The 21,816-nt window shown below is 47.6% G+C and overlaps 1 protein-coding gene across 1 annotated transcript in view; it reads left to right on the forward strand.

Annotated features, from left to right (window-relative positions):
- The first annotated feature begins 1,280 nt into the window (after positions 1-1,280).
- Positions 1,281-21,816, forward strand: part of B3gnt2 (UDP-GlcNAc:betaGal beta-1,3-N-acetylglucosaminyltransferase 2) — a 29,244-nt gene continuing 8,708 nt past the window's right edge. The window contains exon 1 of the mRNA XM_008844492.2: positions 1,281-1,480. The gene's annotated coding sequence lies outside the window, so the exon portion shown is untranslated. The remainder of the gene's footprint in view (positions 1,481-21,816) is intronic.

The raw sequence follows: 21,816 nt of genomic DNA on the forward strand, positions 1-21,816 counted from the left end.
CACTGACTCAGAATTCCTGCTTCGGGACGACCGCAGCCACAACACGCACTTACTTCTTTTAGGCTGCGAGGTTGGTTAAGAGTAAGCGCACGGTGATTCAGTGGGCTGAGCTCACCGGGTCCGAAAATTCCTTACACTAGCCTTTGCTTCTTTTGGCTGACCCCGCCTCTGACACCTTCTGAAAGAGTGCAAGCAGGTGTGGAACGTTCTTAACTTCCCAGTGTGATTATTTCAAAAGGGTCCTTTTCAGCCTGCAGAGATACGGAAGGGGATGATTCCAGGCGCACCCCGGGAGGGGCTAGACTCGCAGCGTAGCGCACGCGGGCCACTCTGGCCCACTGGGCCTTGCAAATGAGGGCAACTTCTCCATCCGGTTTCGCCGGCTTTTCTTGGGGCTCCAAAGTGGTGTCCACTGGCCGCTCGACCTCACCTTGGCATGCAGTGCTCGGGCAAGCCGGCAGGGGCGCTGGGTTAGGGGCGAGCGTCGGAGGTCCCCGGCGCTCCTGCGGATGGGTGTGGTTGGTACCAAACCTCTGTCAGCCAGCCCAGCCCAGCGGTGTAGCGAAGGGTCAGCGTCCAGCTGTTTGGCTGCGCCCCCGCACCCTGCATTTCTGGCTTTCTGAGGAGCCAGCGGGTCCTCCAGGAAACCCTTTGCATTTCGTCACCAGAAGCCCCGTCCCCATGCGTTAGATGGCTTCACAGCCCGAGGATCCGAAGGTGCCTAGCGGGGCACCACCCTCAGGCCTCGGTCATGTAAGAGGTGCGCAGGGAGCCCTCCGCGGCCCAGGTCCCCACCTCCCACGGTGGAGCCGGGACCGGTCAAGGCCGAGCCCCACGCACCGCCCTGGCCCGGGAAGACGGTGGGTTCTCGCAAGCGCCGCACTTTGTCCTGAGCATCGCGCCGCCTGCAGAGGGGCCCCGGCGGCCGGAGGGTTTGGTTAGACCGACTTGCAGCAGAGTTGAGTCTGAAGCTGCCGTCTTTCTGGGGGAGTCTACTTCCTGGAGGGCTGTGTGTCTCCGCGCTCCTCTTCGCCAGCTTAACCCTTTGATCTTCAGGTGCAGCGCGGACAGGAGCCGAAGGCGGAGGGAGGCGGGCCGGGGCGGGTCCCACCGGACCCGCCGGCCTGCCCGGCCTTCCCCAAACTTGGTCACCCGGCTGGCAAGCGGCCGGGGCGGGCAGTGACGCAAGCGGTGGCACGGGATCTGATTGGCGCGCCTGGCGGGGCGGGGCGGCGCCGGAGGCGGTGATGGTGCCGGGAGCTCCAGCCCGGAGTGAGGCGCAGCCGCGGCGGCTGCAACAAGTGCGGGTTCCCGGGCGGGCGAGCCGCAGCCTCCGCGCCACCGTCCTCGCCAGGCCGCTGGGCGCGCATGGAGCGTGAGCGGCGGCGGTCGCCGGGCTGAGCCGCACGCGCGGCTGGGACGTGGATGTGGCGGCGGTCTGCCGCTCCGCCCCACCGAGCTGGAGCTGCTCCTGGACAAGGTAGGGCCGTGCGGGTGGGCACCCATTCTGCGTCCCCGCCCTGTTCCCCGCTTGCCGGCTCTGGCGGGCGCCAGGTGGCTCCTCGGTGGCTCCTGCGGCATCTGCGCCTCCACTCTTCCCCGGCCTCCCTTATCCTCCCCCGCCTCCTCTCCTCGTCGGCCTCCCCCCTTCCCGGGCCTCCTCTACTCTCCTCCCCGGCCTCCTTTTCTCTCCGGCCTCCCCTCCTCTCCGCCCCTGACTCCTTTTCTCTCCGGCCTCCCCTACTCTCCTTCCCTGCCTCCTCTCCGGCCTCCCCTACTCTCCTCCCCGGCCTCCTCTCCCCTGCCTCCACTCCTCCCCGGCCTCCTCCCGTTTCCCTCGCCTCTGCTCCCCTGCTTCCTCTCCTCCCGGGTCTCCTCTTCTCCCCGGCCTCCCCTACTCTCCTCCCTGGTCTCCTCTCCTCTCCCCACGGCCTCCTACTCTCCCCCCCCCCCCCCCCCCCCCGGCCTCCTCTCCTCTTCTCCCCTGTTTTCCTCTCCTCCCAGGTCTCCTCGCCTCTTCTCCCCGGCTTCCTCTCTTCTCCTCCCCTCCCCGGACGCCTTCTCACCACCTGCACCCACAGGGAGAGGGCAGCGAAACCCTGGGCTGGGGGGTGCCCCCTGCCTGCTGCACCGCGGCTTCTGGGGGGTCCCGCGCCCGCGATGAGTGCCTGGGAAGCGCACAGCGTGGGGGCGCGCCGCGTGTCGCCTACACCCGCACCCCGCCCGCGCACTGCGCTGATCTCAGGTGCCGCAGGGGAGATCAGGTGTTTGGTGAGCAGCCGGCAGCCTCTCCCCACCCCCAGCCGCTGGCACTGCCACCTCCAGGTTCCTAAAGACTGGTTTCTGAGAAACTTAGGAAGAACCTTTCGCTTTGACCTCTAAAAAAATACTCCACGCCGCCCGCGTTGAATGATTAACCCAGTTGCTAGCCGAGACCAAAGAGGGGAGGGGGCTGGGGGCCGGGAGAGGGGGAGCTGGCTGACAGGTGGGCGTGGGGGGCTGCAGGTGGACCCCTCTGGAGGGTCAGTTATCCTTGACTGGGGGGCCACTGAGCTCCACGGGCTTGGAACAAAAGGAGGCGCATTCCCGAGACACTTCCCAAGTGTCATCCGTGAAAGGTCATCTTTAAAAGTAATGCACACGTTTCTAACCTGGGCTGGCCAGAAGACTCGCTTCTGTCCACAGAATGGAGTGGTGGTTCCGCCTCGCTCCCCTGCCGGCGAAGGCCGTCCCAACCTCTCCAACTTGGTTCAACTGTTTCCTACACTTCACCGTGTTCTCCTGGCCCTGCAGTACTGGAGCCTCGCCTTTCAGGTTGTCCAGCCAGTTGGTGAAATTGCCTTCCTGTTATAACAGATTCTTCCACTGTAGATGTTTGTGCTTCTGGAGGTCATGGACTGGTTAACGAGGTGGCCAGGCCTGGGATGGGACTAGGAAGATAGGGACCGGGCTGAGCCCAGAGGGGATCCGACCCTGAGCAGAGACTATACAGGGCAGGATGGTCACGTCCCACTTGTCCTGGCTCCCGCTTCTGTTTCTTTGATTTAGATTATTAAACCCGGTGGAACAGAGTACCCAGAGTCTGTGTTCTTATACCAGGTTAGTTTTAAGACCAAAGAAGTGTGTCGGAGCTGTGTAGAACTCGCTTGAGGGATTTCTGCCCAGTCCGGCGCTTTCAGACGTGTTTATCAGTACAGCGGCACCGATCTTTCTCAGTGTACAATATTGATTTTTTTCCCCTTGGGACTCTCCCTGAAGCTCTTAATTTAGGTGTGTGTGTGTGTGTGTGTGTGTGTGTGTGTGTAGATGACATACATGTATGTATACTTAAATGCCTAATTCTCTGATAAACTCAGGAGTGCCCATTCCCCTCACTGGTCTTGGTTCCACCTCATACTGTGAAGTGACAAGCTGTTTTTGTCCACCTAGCTTCATTTCCCCTATTTAGTTTTGCTCTCTAAGATTGCTTTTGAAGACAGATAGAATGATTAAGACCCACTTAGAGGGGGAGTGAGTGGTCATAGCAGTAATCAATACAGAAGTTCTCCTGGCCTCAGCTTCCCCTTGACAAAAACAGAGACCTGTCTATAGGAACGGGTCAGATTTGTCTAGCCTGAAACCAGCTGAACTTGGCAGATGGAGATAGCACGTTTTTAAACCCTAAGGAATGAGATAGTCTTTGAGGAAAATAAACATAATTTGCTTATGAATTTTTTTTTTCCTGAGCTTCTGAAGACGGGTTATATAGATGGCTCTAGAGTTTTGAAAATTAACTTAGTTTTGAAAGTCATTTAGATTTATCTAATTCTAACGTACTACAGTTATGCTAAAAATAGGAAAGTGGAACTGATAATTTATGGTTGAGTTTTCACTATACTCTTTGTTGAAACATGTGTGTGTTTAAGGATTATATTAGGAAACGAGAAAATCCAAAAACTTGTTTCTCATTTTACTTAACTCATATGCTTGCTGATTTAAAAGCTGGAATAGGCTGTATTAGAAATGTGTGGGGCTTTTTTAGATGACAGATTAAAAGAAAGGATGAATCTTTGTTTCTTAAGGAAACCTTGAAACTTAGCTGTCAACGTTTTCTAGTAATGCTGAAGTTTTTTGATAACTATTTAGGGACTCTGACCCATTCTAAGGGGCTTAGCCCTTGACACACTGGGTCTGTGCTGGTAATTCATCCTAGCCTGTTTAATGGGCATAATATTTGACTCTTTAGAGTTTTTATTTTTTGGTCTTTTTGAGACGGGGTCTCCCTGTAGCCCCAGCTATCCTGGAACTCACTATGTAGACCAGGCTGGCCTTGAACTCACAGACATCCGCCTGCCTCTGCCTCCCAAGTGCTGGGATTAAAGGTGTGCGCCACCACGCCCTGTTAGAGTTTTTATTTTTTAACAGCTTTGTTGGACATTCTTTTAAAATTAGTTAAGTACAACTGGCTACCTTTGTAAATACTGAGATCTTGCAACTGGGCTAATACTTGGTAATGTAATCTGTTATAACACCCAAATGGTGATGCATAGATTACCAATTCTCAAAAATACCATAAAGCTTTTTGCTTTGAGGTCAAGTCTTTTTGATCAATTGCCTGGCCCTTTTTTTTTTTTGAATGAGGCTTAGCTCTTTTGAAAGCGCTAAAATATTTCCTGGCTGCATAATGGAAAGACCCAGGGAAAAAGACAGTAACCCCTGCCGCCCCCCCAGCTGTTCCAGCTGTTTCTTTTTCCCTTCTAAACTGGGGCCTTGCTGAATATATATCCAAATGGTAGATGAATATATGCCTCTCTGGAGAGGCAATTACTGTTTGGATAAGAGGTGTGTGCATGTGTGGGGTAAGGCTTTGTGAGAATTGATGTAATGATTTCATCATCACCCACTGGTGATGAGGCTTTGCCAGTCTGAACAAAGCCTGGGAGAGAGGCACTTACTGGTTAATGGAGGATGTGTCACTGGGGTGTACTGGCATGGTTATTGCTGGAAAACTATACTGAGTTTCCTATTTGTTACAACTGAATGCTACCCTTGTGAGGTGTTTTTTGGTTTGTTTTTTTGCCTTTCCTACTTGGTTTTCTTGGCATGGCTTAACTATTGTCCCAAAAGCCAAGGCTTTGAGAGTCAGCATTGTTGTTATAATGCACATTTTAACATATTTATGTACTTTTAACTTTACACATGCCCTTAGCTAAATCTAAGAACTTTGTTCCAAGTTATTTTCTGAGCAGAATTTAATTTTTTTTAATTCTGAGGGAATTCCCAGTAGTCAGGAAATCGATACTTTCCACTTTTCATTCTGTGACATTGACATTTTAAACCAAGTTTATTATTCAGATTCTTCACTCTGATATGATTCAATTATGTATTGCATACTAGAAATTGAAAAAAAATAAAACTTGTTAACTAAAGGTAATCAGTTCTAAGCATGTGGCTAGGTTCTGGTACAGTGATAAGGTGGGTTAGTGGTTAGAAACACAGACTTGGAGTCGACTGGCTGAGGTTTCTCTTTTAATTTGAGGCAGAGTGTAAAGTGTACTGATAGTAAGTGTGAGCCTGTGTTCCAGTTAATATGCGCTTGTGCTGCCCCAGAAGGTTGCTGTTCTGGCTAGTACTCATCTCTACCGGAGCCGTTTTACATCACTGAATTGGTTTTACCTGTTCTCCTGTTTCATATAGGGGTAATCACAGAATCATACTATATGGAATGTTTTTTAGAAACAACTGGATTTAAATTCTGGTTTTGCTGCTTGTTCTGTGACTACAGGCAAGCTGCATGAGCTCCCTGAGCCTCAGTTTTCTCATTGTGAAATGCTGGGAAAATTAATGTGAATGATATAAACACCTGGACCTGGAAGATCGCACAGTGGGTAGCCACCTGAGTTCCATCCCTGGGACTCACATGACTGAAGGAGAGACCTGACTTCTGCAGCTTGTCTTCTGATTCCACATGTGTGACATGGCATGCCTGTGCACATAAGCACATTGCCAGTTGTTAGGCTGGGTGCCTCCAACCACCTCTGTGCTCTTTGTGGTTTGCTGGTGCTCTCCTGTCCCTGTCAGTAGATGCTGTTCGATCTTGTGTCTCTTGGATGGTTCTTTGACTTTTTTTTCCCCAAAGCTCCCCCCCCCCCGTATATTTATTTAGAAACTATTCAAAATAACGTAAAGGCAACTGCCTTTGGTCCTACTGTAGCTACCAGCTGCAGTTGTACCCTTCTGGGTACATCCTTGCATTCTAGATTCTAGGCACTTCTAGAATCACCTTAGGAAAAAGGTATTGCTGTGTAGGTAACATTGACACTGTGTGGGCCTGCTTGGCGGGTGCCTGGCAGAAACAGCAAGTCTTTGAAAGCCTGAGGCTGGACACTACACCTGCTCTGACTGTTTTGCCCACAAGAGCTGGATACAGTTTAGAGGGAGTACCTGCTCTTGGCTTCTCCTCCCTCATTAAGCCTTAAGGATGGAGTCTCCAGGATGAGGAAGGGGGGTTTGTGTACTAGCAGCCACCTACTGATTGAGTGGGTAGCTCAGGATGGTTTGGGGTCCTTTCCCTGTAATCTAGTAGCCAGTGCTGGTAGAGTGCTCGGATATGGTGCTGCAAGGTTTGGTGGGAACAGCCAGGAAAGGCTTCTGAAGTATTGAGATTTAACTCTCCAGGATGAACAAAAACCAGTTCAGGAGCAGAGAAAGCAGTCAGGGGGTCTTCAAATGCAGGCTAAGAGAGTAGAGGACACTGCAAGAGGTTCATGCAGGCAGGGCAAGGGGGCGGTAGGAGAGCCTCCTCTTTCCCCACCGTAGCTTTGGAGCTCAGGGTTGGTATGAGAGGCCTTGGTATTTTAGTGACCATGCAAAGACAGAGCACTTGAGAGTGGGGAAGTAGTGGGGAGCCATTGAATGTTCTTGTAGTGGAGTGGGCACAGTGACTTGTCTAGACAAGCATTCATTGGGGAAGATGAACTTGAGACTGAGATGTGGCTTGAAGGCAGGTCAGGGTCTGGCACAGGTTATATCCCTGACTGGGTTCTGTTTCTCATTTGCTGTCCTCTCCCTGGAATGTTCTCACAAGCGGAGGGATCCTTTAAATACTGAAATTTCTGGAGGTCACTTTCGTATGCTGACTCCTCCAGGGGGTCTGTCCCCATGGAAGCCAAAGTTCCCAAGTCCCCTACTAGAATATTGGTAATCAGCCTTCCTCTTTTCCTTTTTTACCAGGCCTTCCACCTTCTGGCTACTGGCCTTGACCTCAGTCCCCTTTTGCCCTTTATTCAACTCAACATGATTTTTTTTTTTATCCTCACTGCAGTGGGCTTGCTATTTATTTGTTTATTCAGATAAGGTCTCCCTGTATAGACTAGGCTGGCCTTGATCTCACAGAAATCCTTCTGCCTCTGCCTCCTAAATGCTGAGTTTAAAGTTATGTGCCACCCACAACTTAATTTTTGTTGTCTATTTTAGGCACTGCTTGGCTTAAGTATGTGCTCTTTGGTATCTGTTGATTTAGACCATCAGTTAGGCTTGGGAGGGGAAAACTGAGGGCCTTCCCATGGTTGGGGATTAAAGTGTGTGTTTTCATTTGACTGAGCTATGAGATCGGTAAGATGGCTCATGGAGGGAGGGGATGGCTCATGGCTCATTTGGAAACACTAGAGGAAGGTCTGAAGGAGACAAACCACAAACTGAAACTAACTGCAAGTTTACATGTGGATAGTGGATAGTCAGGGGTCCGGTCTAGGAGGGCCTAGGGGCCAAGAAGGGGAAAGAAAAAAGCCAGCAGCAGACTTGGCCTAGCATTACTCAGGGCCCATTTTGGAAATTCTGACCAGGATCCAAAGCTGCCAAGAGACAGGGGAACCAGGTGTTGGGGGAAGCATAGGGTGGAGGTGTGTTGGGCCTGGAGGTCAGCAGAATGTAGGAACTATAGCAATGGAACAGGGAAGGACTGGGAAGCCTGCACTGGGGGGATCCAATACCCACGTCTGACCTCCACAGGCACTGCACACATATGGCACACTTACATGTAGGCTAACACCCATACACACACAATACAAAAAAAAATAATAATTTTCTGACTTTTTTGGGGGGGGGTCTTTTTGAGTCAGGGTCTCTCTGTAGCCCCAGCTGTCCTGGAACTCACTATGTAGACCAGGCTGGCCTTGAACTCAGAGATCCGCTTGCTCTGCCTCCCAAGTGCTGGGATTAAAGGCGTGTGCCACCAAGCCCTGCTGGAGTTGAGATATTATAGGAGGAGGTTTTGGCTCCAGGACTGACATTAAATATCTTGGTAACTGGCAACCTATTAAGGACTGTTTTCTGCCCCCCTGCAAAATAGGATGAATCCTTAGGGCCATCCTAGCCCACACCTTTAATCCTAGCACTTAGGAGGCAGAGACCTGCCTGTCTACATAGTAAGACCCTGTCCTAAAACAAACCAACAGAAAACCCCCAAATGTTTCTTCAACATTTTCTAAGTCCTAATGAGGGAGTATCATAAGTGCCTCTGTGTGTGTGTGTGTGTGTGTGTGTGTGAGAGAGAGAGAGAGAGAGAGAGAGAGAGAGAGAGAGAGAATGTGTAAACAAACTCTTTAGATCTGGCCTTGACTTGTTTAAGGGGAAGCCTGGTGACAGTTCAAAATCAAATTATTTGTCTAACATTGAAAGGATCAAAGTCAGTTTATTCCAAATGCCATCCTCTAGATCTTCAAGGTCTGCAGCGGAGGATTCAACCAAGGATGGAAAATATTTAGAAAACAAAACAATAGACAATAATGATATAACAATAAAAATAACACAAATTGAAAATGTGGCGTAACAACTATTCACATAACTCCAGCACTGAGTCAGCATACCTGGCTCTAGGTTGCTCTGGATACTGAGCTACTTTTTAAAAAATAATTTATTTTTATGTGTATGAATGTTTTGCCTACATGTATGTAAGTGCACCCATCTGTGCATCGCATGTGGATGGCTTAGGAATGCATCAGATTTCCTGGAACTGGAGTTACACATAGTTGTTAGTTGCCCTGTGGTTGCTGGGAATAGAACCTAGGTCCTCTGCAAGAGCAACCAGTGCTCTTAACAGCTGAGCCATCTTATGTAAAGGCTTATGGGAGGCTTTGAAAGCCTGGAGGGACCTGATGAATGTCAAGGAACAACTGAATTGACCTTTGAAATTGAGATATAGTTTTATATTGATTATTTCTGACTGAATTTGAAACTTGATATAAGGAACTTTGGTAGCTTTAATTCTTCAAAATGAGATGTAGTCTGTCGACTTTGCTTCTCCTTGCCACATAAGGAATTATTCTCTTCAAACGAACTTAAAATATCTTTCATGAATACCCCTATTTTTAACTGAATATTTTCTTTTGAACTTTTCTTCCCAAGTCTGATGGGTCCTCTTTAAAAACAAAACAAAACAAAACAAAAAAGCCCTTTATAATGGAAAAAAATTCAAACAAGTGCAGGCTGAGTGCTGTGGTGGAGTAGGATGGTGTGCAGAGCCTCAGGTAGCAGCAGACTCTCTTTTCTCGCCCACTCATGTCCTGCCTGCTCTAGGTACTAGGCAGAAAGAGAAGAAGGCACTTCTGTAGAGTGGGGGCTTGTGTAACAGGTAAACAGGGCCCAGCAGTGGAGTGTGGATTGCTGCTGCCCTGTGGTTCCTACAGTATGTGATGGGGACATTAGTAGACATACTTAGAATTGGGACTGAGGTGATGGGAATTAACAGCTAAAAAGGGCTAGATTTCTAGGCCACTTGGTGATGTGCCCATGTATTGAGCAAACCCCATGATCTCTTTTATTTTGGCAACACATATTTCTTGGCAAGTGACCAGAGAAAGAAATGTTACTATTTCACCACTTTAAATATGTAGCCATAAGTCTTGGTTGAGTGACTGATTTCTCCAACCCTGCCCTCAACCCCACAACAGGACATTTGGTTGAAAGGCTGAATGTCACAGCCTTGAAGATATATATTTTACATATATGTGACTTATTTTAATATTTTTAAAAACATAGCAAAGAGATGGGCATGGTGGCACATGCCTTTAATCCCAGCACTCTGGAGGTAGAGGCAGGTTGATCTCCATGAGATTGAGGCTAGCCTGATCTACATAGCGAGTTCCAGACCAAATGGGGCTACAGGGACCCTTGTCTCAAAAACAACTACAGAGCAAAAACAGTCCTTACAAAGTCCTAGTAATTAATTGAAATTTAAACAATAGAAGAGACAGGAGAGGAATTGGAGATGAGATCTTCCAGAAAGGGAGCTACCATAGTATCACATGTCACTAGGAACAGTGTTTTCTGGGAGAAGGGTGGTCTTTTACACTGGAGCAGTGGTGGCATTGCAGAGGATACTGCATGTATGGGAGGAGTGGTACCCAGCACATGCTCTTTGGGATGCTGGGAGAGCATCCTGCTGCCCCTTGACCTCTTTTAGAGTACTGGGGGGTGGGGGTGGAGTATACAGTTCTGCCTCTCTGGGGCTCAGAGGCAGCCTTGGCCCTCCTGGAACCATTATGTTTGGGAAACATCCTGGTAGGGAACTAGATCTTGCTACTTCTCTAAAGGATCCCTCTCTGGGGGACCAGAAGGAGATGATCATATAGTGCCCACAGAGAAGAAGGCAGGATTGAGCCTGGCTCTTCAGGGATGAAAAGACTGAGAAGACTAAGAAGCCGGAGGAGCCCTCTTCGAGAGTGGCAACCCGGATGTGAGATCAGGTCTTTGTGAGAGTGCTGAATGAGGACAGGCACGGTGATGTTACCTCCACTCTGACTAAGCTGCTCCACCCTGGGGGCAAGCCAGGCACCTGTGTAGTAGTCCCTGCCTCCTCCCACTACTCTCTGGGAACCTCAGGTAAATTTCTAATCCTTGGGGCCAGCCTCCCTGAAGTGAGGAGACTAGTAACCACTTACCAGGCCCTTGGCACACTTCCTGGCTCAGATGAGCCCTCAGGACTCATGAAGACTTGAGTGTGCAATTTGGGGTGTTTTTGTTTTTTAATGGTAAAAGTTTCACTTATTTGTATTTAAATTTTTCTGTTTAAAGTAAACATGGACTAAAATGCATATGACTTTTTAAAAGTTGGTATACGAAGTAATAGGTTTCACTGTGGCATTTCATATATGTCTGCCATTATACTTTGTCCTATCCGTTTTCCTCCCCTACTGGTGCAGTTGTTTATTATTAAGGGGTGTCCCTGATACCCCCATTGGATTTTTATGTTCTTTTTAAAGGACCAGCTTGGTTTCTTTTTTTTGTTTTTGAGACTGGTTCTACCTGACTTGGAACTCACTATGTTGACCAAGCTGGCCTGGAAGTCACAGAGATCTGCCTGCCTCTGCCTCCCAAGTGTTGGAATCAAAGGCTTGTGCCACCACTCCTGGCCTCTCCTTTTGTTTTTGTTCATTACTTAAAACATCTTTCCACATGACAGTTCTATAGAATGTTCTGTGATTCCTGCCCCCCACCGCCAATGCTAGGGATGTACTAAACAAGTATTCTACCACTGAGCTATATCACTAGGCTCTGTTATATGATTTTTGTGCTTGCTTGGTTTTTTGAAACAGGGTCTTCTGTATCCCAGGTCCGTGTAGCCAAGGATGACCTTGAACTTCTGATCTTTTTGCCTCTGTTCTTAGTGGGATTATAGGCATGTACCTCATGCCTGGTTTATGTGGTGCTGGGAACTGAATCTAGGGCTTCATGCGTGCCAGGCAAGCATTCTACCAACTGAGCTACATCCCCAGTTCTCATTCTTTTAAAAGAGTGAGTCAAGTAACTGTCCTCTAAAAGACTACATACAAATGGGTGAAAAGGATTCCTGGAGTCTGAAACTCTGGTCCACTTCATAGTAACCAAAGGCATGTTTTCTTTTAAGAAAATGTCACTGGAAACCTTCAGCCCAGAAACTGAGACTTCACAAAGCAATTTATTCGGGTTACTTAGAATAAATACAATGAGCTGGGCATGGTGGCACATGTCTTTTAATCCCAACACTCAGGAGGCAGAGGCAGGCCTAAGGAGGCCAGCTAGGGCTAGTTTTAGGCCAGCTGGGGCTACAGGGAGACTTTGTCCCTAAAAAACAAACCAAATCAAACAAAAAACCCCATAATGAATGTCATTGTATGAGTTTAGATATTTATTGATGTTACAAAAGAAGGTGACTATTAATATGCTCTGTGCAGTTCCTGCCAAGCACGTTAACAGAATGCTTTCCAGATTTTTAGAGATTATACATTTTATCTTGGAAGGGAGCCAGATGTAAACCTTTATATTTGCAGGAAAATTATGGTCATGCTCTCAAACTGTATTTTATAGGACGTAGGAATTGCCAAATATAATTTATCAGAATGGGGAAAAGCATAGTTTGTCCATGGAGTACCTGTTGGGAATGACATAGATTTGTTTGTTTGGTTGTTTTTGAGATAGAGTCTCATAATGTTCCCCAGGCTGTCTCTAATTTGTGATCATTCCCCAAGTGTTGCCATTACAGGAGTGTGACACCATACCCAGTGTTACATAGGTGGTATTTTTTTTATGTCGTGGAAAATGGTGAATTGAATTTGGTTGCTCTGGTGCTTAACATTGAACTAACTGGTTTAATTTTCTCTCTGTGTTTGTGGTCAGTTATCACAACCTGTGGAACTAAGTGATTGAGAGTGATATCATTTTTAAAGTAAATCTTAAGAGTTTACAGAGACTCAACTTTTAATTTTGTTAATTGGCCGTTAATTGAACATTTTTAAAGTGGTTTTTTTTTTTTTTTTTTTTTTTTTTTTTTTTTTTTAGTACAGGGTCTTCCTGTAGTTCCAGCTGGCCTGGAACTCATTATGTAGACCAGGTTGGCTTCCATCTCACAGAGATCCACCTGCCTCTGCCTCCCAAATGCTGGGATTAAAGACCTGTGCCACCACGCCTGACCAAAGATTTATTTTTAATTATGTGTATGAGTGTGTGTCTGTGTTGGGGTATGCATTTGCCCCCCGAGACCAGAAGAGGGCATTGGATCCGGTGGAGCCTAAATTAAAGGCAGTTGTGAGTGACCTGACATGGATACTGGGAACTGGACACAAGTCCCCAGCAAGACTAGTACCCACTTTTAACTGCTGAGTCATCTCTCTGCCCTGCCCCATTGAATTTTGATTCATTTTACTATGTAGTATGATAATGATTACTTTTCTAGTAGTTACGTTAATTGATTTTACTAGCTTTTCTGTGTATGGGCCTGTAGAAATGAGTAGCCTGTCCCTCACTCAGCCCATCTGCCTACACCAAGATCGCCAAGCCAGGGCTAACCACCTGCTTGTTTCTGGAAGCAATCACTCAGACTCGGCTTGGTACCTTTCTATGATGGGATTCTGTTTCTGGTCCCCTACTGTAATCTCTGCATGTGCGTTTTTATTAATTTTTAATTGCCTTCTTCCTCCCTTTTCCCGTCCCCTGGGCTTATGTTTGTTTTTAGGTTTATTTAATTGTGACTGTTCCCTGAGAGGTAGTTTGAGGTCTGTACTGCCCTGAGGATGGTGGTGATTAATGCTGTCCTACCTACTGAGGAATGACCAGGACTGGCAAATAGCCAAGGCCAGGGAGAGGCACTGAGGCCTGGAAGTTTGGGGCCCATGTGGGAAGTTATCCGAGTGGTTGTTAAAAGCAGTGTTAAAGACTTGATCAGAAAGGTGGAAAATAAAAGCTTTCCTTTGAGCTGTGGGGTTGGTGTATACTTGTTATCGCCACACACTGGGGAGGTGACGGCAGGAGGACCAGCATTTCAAGGTTATCTTCTACAGAGGATGTTCGAGGCCAGCCTGGGCTACATGAGTCTCAATCTCAAAAACAACAAAGAAGCTTTCCTTTGGTTATATGCTGTTTCCTTCCCTGCCCCACCCCTTTTATGTTTTCTTGTTCTCATATTTGTTTTCTGTGGCGTGGTAGACTGATTAGAGGTAGAGCCCTGGTGTCCTGGCAGACTTACCATACAGAATGACAAGCCAGATAAATGTCTAAAGAAGAGGAAGTAATAAAAACCATCCCAAAGTGGGTATGGGGAGTGAGGGGTTCAGGGTAATGGATTCTTTAAAAAAATTTTTATTTATTATTTTTATTTTATGTACACGAGTATATTTCCTGCATGTGTCTAAGTGCACCTGTGTTATGCAATGTCTGTGGAGGACAGAAGAAGGTGTCAGATCATCTGGTACAGATGGTTGTTAGCCACCATGTGGATACTGGTATTTGAACTTGGGTCCTCAGCAAGTATTCCTAACTGCTGAGCCATCTCTCTAGCCCTGGACTTTTTTTTTTTATGGTAATGACGCAGAATTGCAGTTGTAGACTGTGGAGAGAAAGACTTTGGCACGAGTAATAATTCTCACTGCAGTACTGATGGACCCATGGGAAGTGGTAGCCATGAGGTTCTTTCAGTGTGTGACCTCAGGCGTTTCTACCTTTTGAAAGTGAGGTAGCATGATCTATCTATAAGGCGCCACGCTAGAAACTTTTGCTTTGCCTGGTACTGACATTGGGCTGTGCATGTTGTTGGAACAATAGAGTGAGATGTGCTCTCTGGCTTGTGCTGTTTTGCCTACCCCTTCTGTCACAGGCAGGCTTTTCTCTCCGGGCAGGAGAGCTGGCATCTAGGCTAGTTTTCGGGGCCATCCCAGGTTCCCTTTGTCACGCTGTGCTGCTGGAAGGGAGTGGTAGGCACATTTCCCCCCAGGCAACAGTGTGACAGGTTTGTAGTGACATGTTTGTTGTTGGGCTGGTTTCAGCCTATGCCAATCTTTTGCTCTCTCTCTCTCTCTCTCTCTCTCTCTCTCTATATATATATATATATATATAATTTAGTATTTTTATTTTATGTGTATGAGTGTATTGCCTGCATGTATGTGAGTGTACCTGTGTCGTGCAGTGCCTCGGAGGTCAGAGAGGGCTTTGGATTCCCCTGGAATTGGAGTTAAGGACGGTTCGTAGCCACAATGTGGGTGCTGGGAATTGAACCGGGTCCTCTGTAAGAACAGTCAGTGCTCTTAACCGCTGAGCCATCATCTCTCCAGCCCCTAATCTTTCATTCTTTAGTATCAATAAGTAACTAATCAAAAGTAAGTCATGAAACACCTCCAGGAGATTCTGACCTTGGTGTGGGCGGTGCCTGTTACCAGACCAGCATACCTCAGGCCAAGGAGTGGTACCCAGCTGGCCATTTTGTCTCTATCATTACTTTCTCAGTTTGAGTTCTTGAAAAGTCTCAAGTCCCTGGTTTTCCCTAGACCTGTTTGTGCCTCTCCGAGACACAATCACAAATGCGGTGATTTCAATTCCTTGATTATTTTTATTTAAAAAGTGCATCTTCATTTGGGGATCCTTTCAGTGATCTTGTTGATGGTAAGACAATATAGGTAGACTCTGGGTTAGGCTCAAAGTCCACTGGCATTAGCTCTGTGTCCTCAACCTGATTGGTTCATATTTTTAGCTTATTGTGAAGAATAAATGTTATGAGACCATTGTGATAGAGAAAAATAGGCAGAGGGCAGAGTAAGAAACTTCGGAAGGAAACTCATAAAAAGATGGTACATTAGAACAGGGACATGCTGTTTTCTGGTGACAAGTTAAGGGCAGTGTCCATGGTCAATGTGGATGACTTTGTGCTCCTGTATGTACAGTGATGGGAGTCAGTCTGGCTTCCCTCTGGTGGAACTGAGGGTGAGTTTAATACCTTGATTAGCCACTAAGTGATTTCAGAAGCTCTTGTGTTTCCTTTTTCTAAAATATTCAGCTGATAGAAAAAAAGTACATAGTTTGCTTATCATCTCTGTTTTCAAGTCAGAGGGGAAGTCAGAGGACCCCGTGGTATTGGCTAGCAGGGGGTAAGGCAGAGGAATGGTCCCTGTGCTATCGGAGGTTGGAGCCAGGAGACAAACCGCCCATGATTCCTCAATGAACCCCAATACCAACTGTATTTGTAATCACCACAGACATCCAGTTTGGAGCCCTTCATTTCTCCTCTTTGATACTCCTGTGTAATGTAGTCAGTTTTCCATTTCTAAGTAGAAATGTAAAAGAACACACACTCCTACAATCTGTCCAGGAGCCCAGCTGTGGCATTTATCAGGTTAGCTGTAAACAGGGTTCTTCCCAGGGGAAACTTTGGCCCTACCAGCTCCAACCCATTCTTTCCTAGTGGCTCAAGAGCCCATCTGCTTGGGACATGGCTGTGTTGACCTCTGCCTGCAGATGTTGGGCCCCCCACCCTCACCCCAACTCTTGCCTGCCCTGCCTCTCCCCTTGCTTCTGAAATCTGCCCTATTGTAGATTCCTCTCAAGCCTCTTGCCCTGCTGTCAGCTAAGGCTGGACCATTTAATGCTTTTGCCAATTCATTTTATAGGACTCTCATTTGGAACCCTCTCCTTAACTCCAAAAGTTAGAAAAGTATTGTGGCTGGAGATGACTTTGCTTTGATGACATAGAGATCTGCAGCTCATACTGGTTCTCCGGTTATTTATTGCCTCTCTGCTCCAAATGCTGGTGTCTGAAAATGGATCTGGGCCCTTTAGTCCTTTTTTCTGGGCTCTCGTGCACTGATGCCTATTCTCCTGGTAGAAGGAAGGGATTTTTCCCCTCCCAGGCAGGTATCTTTGTGTACAAGGTGTGTCATTCTGTGTTCCTAGGGTAGGGGTTGCCTTTCCCACCCTCATTGATTTCAGGGCTCAGGGCATAGATTTCCCCAGCACCTGGCAGCTCTGTGCTCTCTCTTTGGCAGCAGTGATGAGCCTATGAGTCTGAGACAGGGTCCTTCACTCAGTCTAGGTTACTACCCTCTGCACCCTGTCCTTAGTCCCCATGTATGTACCTTTTGGAGTTGGCTGTCTACTGAGCTGCTCACCTGATCTTTGCCCTGAGCCTGGCTGAGCAGCTCCTAGCCACCTGTAGAGAAGACACCTCTAGTCCAGGAGCACTGTGAAGATTCCCTGAGAATGTGCCACTCCCTCTGCCTGTACCCTGCCCCACTTCTGCATAACCCTCACCTGTGCGTCCACCAGCCTGGCTTGCCTCACCCCAGATGGTTGTCCCTGCTTTCCTAGTGACTGTGGGTCATCTCTGCTTGCATGCCAGGAGCTTTTCTACCGTCTGTACCTTGTTGAACAAACTGAAACCCTCCTTTCTGTATTCATCCTATTCCGTTCAACTGAGTAAGCGTAGGGCTGAGTCAGAAGTCTTCTGAGATTTTCTGAAAGGCTTGTTGAGCACCTGCCAGACCCTACCTGCTTAAAATATCACAGATGCTGAAGTAGAACCACTTACCATGTATCGATGCATGTTTAAGAAGGGCTTCTAAGAAATACCACCGTTTTCTAGGAAGGACCTGCCTGCTTTGCTCATTTCTTTTCTTTTTTACATTTTATTTATTATTTTTATGTGTATGAGTGTATTGCCTGCATGTATGTGAGTGCACCCATGTCGTGCAATGCCATGGAGACCAGAAGAGGACTTCGGATTCCCCTAGAACTGGAGTTAAGGACAGTTTGTAGCTGCCATGTGGGTGCTGGAAATCGAACCCGAGTCCTCTGCAAGACCAGTCAGTGCTCTTAACCGCTGAGCCATCTCTCCAGCCCTGCTCATTTCTTTTCTAAGGTAGTTGTTCCACCTTAGGTTAAGTGCATGTTCCCAGTTGCAGATTTGTACAAGGCACACTCACCATGTCCCTCTGTTGTTGCTGCCTGAATGTAACAATTGTTGGAGGCCTGTGTTACCAGGAGGGAGATGAAGCCACCCATTTGGGGATGGGGGAGGAGGCTGGAAGCACTGGAGTTCACATGCCTATGTCTCTTTGCACTCAGACACATGCCTGATGGGCAAAGGCTTGACTGTACTTCCTATCCAGGTCACCCCAAATCTTATACTACTATTTCAAGCCTAATGTGGATCATTATTTCTAAAACACATGTTTTCTAACATTAGACAGTCTTTCAGTTTTCCTATTATCCTTCAGTACCTAATAAAATGAGACAGGTTTATATCATAAACATATTTTGTATAATTTACTAGCCTATATTTAAGTGACTTTCCAACTATCATCTTTTTGGAGAAAGGTTGTATATATTTAATCAGTCCAGTGTTCAGTGACCTTGCTAGTTGACCTACATATCTGTTCCCTCAGCAAGTGCTCTCAGATGCCATGTGCTGGGGTGTAGTGGTGCATGGAGACCTTGATTGGAGCAGATGCATAGGTGTGAGCTACCCTGACCAAGATATGATAAACACCCTGAATTCTGGGAAGTGAGCTGGTGTAAAGTGGGGGCACTTCCTTGAGCAGATTGTTTCTTAGGGAAGAGAAGTGGCTTGGCACTGAGCTCTAGGCCCGGGAGTGGGGAAGACAGAGTGAGGCTGGGTACACGTGTGCATAGTGTCTGACCCCGTGGGGAGCAGCATGAGCAGGGAGAGTAGGTGCAGGGGCTGACTGGCTTGGGAGTAGGGCATATTATCAGCATAGTATGCAGCAGGCTTTGGGTTCTTGGGGTAGGTATGGATGAGGCTTGACTGGAGGGGGAGGCACAGGTGTTGAAGTGGAAGTGGGAGCCCACTTGCTTGGATAGAGAGCAGGAGGAAGAAGCAGTTCAAAGAGGCACAGGGCTTTCACCCTAGTGGCCAGAACGTGACCCTCTCTGAATGGAGGATGTGGAGGAAGAATGTCTGCCCAACACTCTCAGACCTAGTGCCTAGAGTAGAAGGATTAAGCCACACCTCCTCCTTTTGGAGGGTCAGTGGATGGATGTCTAGAGAGAAAATATCTTAGAGGCAATGAAGACAAAACCAGAGAAATGTGCTGTGTTTCATGTTTGGTGTCTGAAGAAGAAACCCCAGAGGAGAGCTGTAGCATGACTGACTCCGTAGAGGGCAAGCTGGTGTGGAGATTGTATCAGCCCCATGTTACGCAGGAGGAAACAAGCCCAGAGAGGTCAAGTAACTTGCTAGTAGGTAGCAATTTAACTCTGATTAGTCCAACTGCAGATGACAAACTGGTTTTCAGCCTGGAAATGGGTCTGGGATGTCTCCACACCTATAATCTCCACTGAGGACTTGTATAACTCCTTTATTAAAAACAGGGCAAGATGACCTCTGTCACCACTTACTCTCCTTTTCTGGAAGTTCTGCATATGTTTATTTGGAGAATAAACGTAGAGGCTAATTTAATTTGTTTTCTTGGTGATGATGAGGGTGGAATTGGGACCTCTTGCATGCTTGGCAGGTGCCCTGCCACTGAGATACACCCAGCCCTGTGATTAGTTTTATTTTAAATGATAAATTCCATTGAGTAAATTAGCCATAATAGGCTATGGAGGAGTAAGGACTAGAGCATACCCTGCCAGACACTTTGATCTGTAGTGCTGCCTGTGGGGCAAGTGGCTGAATAGACTCATTAGAAGTACTTTTCCCTTTTAATTTTGGACATGAAGGATGAAACTAGGAACTAAGTTCCTTAAAGTCTGCCTGTGGTTCTGTGGCTTAGGGACAGAAGGCACTGGCAGCTGTGTTTCCCTAGCCTGGTACCAGCTTCTCAGGAATGGGGAGTCTTGGGGTTCCCCTGCTCCAGCGCTGGCCAGAACCCAGGCCAGGCCTCTTGTACCAGTTAGGAACAGAGCTCTAGATATGGCCCAAGCCTTCTGGTCCTGCTGAGCGCTGAACTCCCTGCCTGGTAACCTGCCATCTGCCATTTTGCCAGGAGCTGTTCTTCGCACCAGAACCACTTAGCTGCAGCCTGGGAAGGGCTGGCAATGAGCAGGCCAACAGTGGAACAGCCAGGAAGGTGAAGGTGCTAGAGAAATGGCTCTCACCAGGCTCCTAGAGCAGGGATGTAGGAATGTTCAGTGCCCACTCTTACAGTGAGGCTGCAGACTTGGGCTCTCCCTGTCCCTGTCCCCCCCCCCCTTTCTTCCCATTCCCCTCTTCCTCTGGGTTGGTCTGATTTGGGCATCAGGGAGCAAGGCTCCATGTAGAGGTCTCCAGCTTACTATCCTGTGTGGAATCATAAGCTTCATCTAACCTTCTCTCAGCCACTTTATTTCAAGAAGGTCTTGCCTTTAACTCCTAACATTGCAGAATTTCTGTCACTGTGACAAAATGTCTGTGATAAATCAACTTAAGGAGGAAACATTTATTTGGCTCATGGCTTCAAAGGTTTCAGTCTGTTATCACTTTGCCCTGTTGCATTCAAGTCTGTGGTAGCCCAGTACATTGTGGTGATAGCATATAATAGCCAAGGGAATCAGTCACTCATGGCAGTCAGGAAGTGAGAGGGGAGAAAGAGCAGATTGGGTTTCTGTTTCCCCATACTCCAGTAGGCCCCAGCCCTCACCACTGTCAGTTGAACCACAAGTGGGGACCAAGCCTTTGGAGGACATTTGAGATCCAAGCCCTATAGCACCTCAGGACATCGTGGTGCAGGCTTTAGGTCTGGCTTGGGTGTATTGCTAGCGTTGGACCTAGTTAGCTATTGTTGCCTGTCTTGCCCAGACTCTTGTCGGGGCCAGAGTTCTGTCGTTTCTACCCTGGTCATCTTTACGTGTCTGCCGGCCATTCGTTTGTCTTAGCGTTTACAGAACTTTTAGAACTGGAGGGAACCTTTAGCACCATTCACTCCAGTGGTTCCCAGGGCAGCATCTGTGAAAGAAATGCTTGGATTGTTTCAGTATTTCAGTGCCCTGAAGGAAGGTGAGTAGCTAGAGCCAGCCTTTCTTTGTTCTTGACTGGAGTTAAACCAACTGAATGTGGTAGTGCTGATGGTCTCCTGTGAATAGTAGGGAAGGGGCTGGGGAGGAGGGTTATAGATGCTGCCTAATAGAACAGGAAAATAAGAAAAATTGGTGATTTCTACAACTGTGATTTTATGTGGGAGAAAGAAACAAAACAGTCTCTTAGTCAAGAAACTCAGATCTTGAGCAGTTGGCTTCCCCAGGTTACAGAGGGAGCTGAGGGTGCTGCTTCTGTTGGCATGGTAACCTTTCCTTGTTCCAGTGCAGGTCTGTCCCAGCTCAAATCCTGACTCCCAACACTGGCCAGAACTGGGGCTCACTGTCCTCATTTATGAGATGGTGAGCATGAGCTTAGGCAATAATTTAACAAATGTCATTGCCCCTCTCTGCCTCCTGCATCAGGTTTTTTATTTACAGTAGTTTTGTGGGTTGAAATGTATAAATATAAAGCTTTTAAAAATTAAGAAGATTAAACCCTGAAAATAAGACTAATGTCCCTTCGTTGCATCATAACCCTGCATTCATGTGCACTATGGCTTGAATCCCAACCCTGCTACTAGCAGCTGTGTGATCTTGGGCAAGTTCAGTCTCTCCCTGTGCTCAGTGTCCCCCATCTGCAAAGTGAGGGGAGGAGCTGCTTGGTAGGAGTGCTGGCTCCAGAGTCCTCAGATGTGGTCTCACTTTGCTATTCTAAGAGCCTTTCCAAAAGGGCGTGTGGCGCTAGGAGCCGGATATAGGCGGCTTGGGTGGGGTTTCACCTGAGCCTTGGACAGGCTGTGGAGGCAGGCTGTGGAGGTGGGAGCCCAGTTTCATGGCCTCATGTGCTGTGGTCCCATCCAAGGCAACAGTCTCCAAGTGTCAGCAGAGGCTACTGGAGGAGCCCTGGAGGGGCAGCATTACAGAACCTTGCAGGACCCCTGGACCTACTGCTGAGTAGCCAGTTGTGTGTTATCTGGATATTTGAATAGCTTAAGCACAACGTTCATGTTATCTGGCAACCTGCTTTCAGTTAACTTTTTTTTTTTTTTTTGCCCCCACATTGCCTTTCCAGATATTTTAGTT

Source organism: Nannospalax galili, unplaced genomic scaffold (assembly GCF_000622305.1).
Source record: "Nannospalax galili isolate Female #2095 unplaced genomic scaffold, S.galili_v1.0 scaffold682, whole genome shotgun sequence".
Taxonomy (NCBI): Eukaryota; Metazoa; Chordata; class Mammalia; order Rodentia; family Spalacidae; genus Nannospalax; species Nannospalax galili.